Here is a 3,697-nt window from a genome sequence, read left to right as displayed (position 1 = left end):
TCTCTCTCTCTTCTCTCTCTCTCTCTCTCTCTCTCTCTCTCTCTCTCTCTCTCTCTCTCTCTCTCACTCTGTTCTCACGTTCTCATCTGACACTCTCTTATTTCTCTCACTCTCAATCAGCTCGTCTCTCTCTCTCTCACTCACTATCTCATTTCTCTCTCGTTCCCAACCCAAGTCATCAAACCCCATCTCCTTCTCCGTTCTCTCTTATCAATCCATCTCCTCCTTACCTCATCCATGCGTGTAGCGAGATAACGCCGCCGCCTCTGACCGCCGTCACCTCCTCGAGCTCACCGCACAGCTACCCCCTTCGTCACCGACGAACCCCGACACACCGCCGCCCTCAGCCAACCCCGACGCCTCCGCACTTGCTAACCTCCCTCTTCCGCCCCACATCGCCATCTCCAGCCCGCAACCACCCCGCGAGCGCACCGGACGAGTCCCGCCGCCGTGAACCCCAAACGGCTGCCTTCCGCCACCGCCGTTAGCGACGAACTCCACCTCTGATGACCCCATCGCCTCCACCAGAGCTCCTCCACCTCCAATTCTCCACCTACCCCAACGCGGAACCCCCTCCTCACGAACTCCGACCAGCCAGCGCCTCCTCAGTCCTGTCGCCGAGCCTTCACCCAGCCGCCGAGTGTGCCGACCATCCCCCGTCGTTCGCAGCCCCTCCACCTCGAGCTCAGCCTGACTGACGCCCTCCGAGCCACTGTCCGACGTCGAGATCTGCCTCCCCTCACGGCCACCTCCCTCCAACCACCCGCTGCTCCGACGATCTCCACGTCCACCACCCTATCCCCTCCTCGACACCAGCCGTCACACCGCTGCAGCAGACCTGAACCACCTGTGCCCAGATCCGACCTCGCTTTGGTCGCTATTCGCTGTCGGACTCCACGCTCCACTCGCCTGAGAACAGATCCGCGCCACCGACACCGCGTACAGTCGTTTGTCGCCGTCACCTCACCCGTAGCCCCGCACCGTCAGCGTCGATTCATTCGACACAACCCCGAGGCAAGATCCCGCTTTTCTTTGATTCGTTATTTTTATCTGATATTAATTAATTATATAGATTGGACTGATGTGTTATTATCTGCGTGGGTTTGTTGAGAATATTGCAGTGGTTATATTTTGTGAAGTGATGTTATTTATGATGAGTAGATATGTTGAAAAATAGTTATGATTAATTACAAAATATTTTTGAAAGAAAGAATAATTTATAAAAGGGAGTATTTTGAATTATTATTATGAGAAATATTTTAAAAGGATTTACTTTAGAAAAAGAAATATTAAATAGAATATTTAAAGATTATTTTATAATTATTGTAATGAGAAAAGAATTTACTTGGTGTAAAAGGGATTATTTAGAATAATAATTTAAAAGAGTTTATTTTATAGAAAAGATTATTTTAGAATAATTATTATGAATTAAAAGAATTTATTTCGGTAGCAAAATCATTTTGGATAATTATAATAATTTTAAAAAGAAATTATTTTAGAAAAGGAAATATTTCTGAATTATGACACTGTTTATGATTTATAATTCTTAATCTTGATTATATGATATGCTTTGACATTATTGCACATGATTAGTTGCATTGATTGTTCCTGGTTGTGTTTGAGAACCCTTAGTAGTTCATGACTTAGTGGCATCGTGCGTCGTGAATAGACCTAGTGACATGTGTGTGTGTTGACTGAGTTTAGGTAGTGAACCCGAGTTTCAGCGTGGAAAACGACTGTTGATTTAGAAAAATGAAAAGAGTGGGGATGGGGAAGTTAATGTTCATGTGATCAGATAAGGCTGTTGATGTATCTTCCAGACTTGCACCAGAGACCTGTTTCGTCCTGGGGTTGGTTTGTTGGACCAAGTGACCTGTTTCGCCACTTGGATCCGTGACCTGTTTCGTCACCTGAGCTTTGCCTGAGTTCGGACCGGGCCGAGATTGGATTGTATGTAGTCCTCTAGCCGCCTGTTTCGTGGGATTGGATGCGCGTAGAGGATTTGTGAACAGTCAGTTATCCGGTAATATGAGCGTTGACTCTGTGTGAGATGTGGACCAGTGACCTGTTATAGGATGGTTAGTTACATAACCTCGTTTCTTGGCTAGGTATGACTTATTGTGAGATGTTGGCCAGTTGTATTTCTTTTCATACATAGATCGGGATTAATATTTAATTATCTATAATTTGAGACATATGGTATATATATGAGGGTTTCCTGTCTCTTGTTGTGGATTTTTAAGTATTAATTCCATCTAGTTGTATGACCTTGTTAGTTGGATGATTGTTCTGATCGCTAGTTGCATGATCGACTTGTTACTTGATTGATTTTGTTGGATTTCCAGTTGTACGTTCTTTTGTCATTTCTGTTATCGTATCGTTTTTCGCTTGGGTTTTTGTTCGTTCTTTTCTTTTGTGGGGTCTTGCCATGTGCCATGCACCCTGACGTACACCTGTTTTCTCTGGTATACGTCAGACTTAGAGGAAGAACAGGTTTAGCTGGGAGTTCATCAGGAGCCAGAGGATCCTCAGCAGGAGTGCCCTGCAGACGAAGCAGAAGAAGCTGAAGCTTAGTTATTGTTCATTCGTTTTCTTTTGTACTACGTTCCATTTCTAATTGATCAGTGTATTTTATATTCTCCAGTATTTCATTCATCTATTTTGTATAAGGGCATGTTGACTCGATTATTATGTCTGGGATGAATATTCATTATGATATGTATTATTTTATTCTATATTGTTCATTATATTCTTGCTGATTGTGATCGGGGACCTGTGACTTCGCATCGTATTTATTTCCAAACGCTTAGCGTATTGGATTGAGAAGAAAAAAAAGAAAAAAATGATAGTGTATATTTCTTCTCAGTTTAATACGTCGTGGTCTTGCTCGCGTCCCGATTCCCTGGTATTTTGGGAAGCGGGGCGTGACACTCCTCTACAACCTCAGACCGATATGCCTCAGACTCCAGATAGGCGGTCTGGCTCTAGTCATCAACTAGGAACACCCTGCGATGAGCACTCTCCTCTTGGAGCCTCATCCGGGATAGTTCCTCCTCCTCAAGCTTGTCCCTAGCGTGCCAGGCCGTTTGGCGTTCAGGCTCAACCTACACCAGAGCATGGTCCTTATCTTGCAGTCACGACATGACTTTCTCAGATAGATGTCTCACCCTTCTGTTGCTCTCTTGGAGCTTGCGCTTGAGCTTATCGATCTCAGAGGATTTTTAGGCATCCAAGGCTTTCAAACACTCGATCATTTGCTCCCGCACCTCCATCTCTTGCCACCAGTTGCCCGACTCATCCTCCTTAGTCGATAGCTCCTTTGAGGGCTTCTTCAAGGTCGCCCCCATGTTAGCTAGCCTATCTTCCAACTCCCCTTGGATTTTGAGGTAGGAAGTTCAGATTTTCTCCATGTGAACAAAGAGTTCTCGTTCCATGAGTGCCCCGTGAACCAAGTAGCTCCGGAGGGCTTGATGGAGGATGACATTGGGAACTTCCCCCAGAATCTCCACGTTACGAAGCAACTAGAACTGCTCCTCTGCTCTTATTTGGGCGATTAGGATCTAAGGACCGCCCCCTTGTATCGAGACTGCGGGTAGGCTGATGGTGATGCCCCATAGAGGGCTCCCTAGTATATCGAGGGCCGGCACCTAAGGACCCAATCGGCAACATCCTCATCCTCTCCTAAGCTTCTCGTCGA

The sequence above is a fragment of the Asparagus officinalis genome, chromosome 7 (assembly GCF_001876935.1).
Source record: "Asparagus officinalis chromosome 7, Aspof.V1, whole genome shotgun sequence".
Taxonomy (NCBI): domain Eukaryota; kingdom Viridiplantae; phylum Streptophyta; class Magnoliopsida; order Asparagales; family Asparagaceae; genus Asparagus; species Asparagus officinalis.
Note: the sequence above shows the minus strand (reverse complement) of the source record.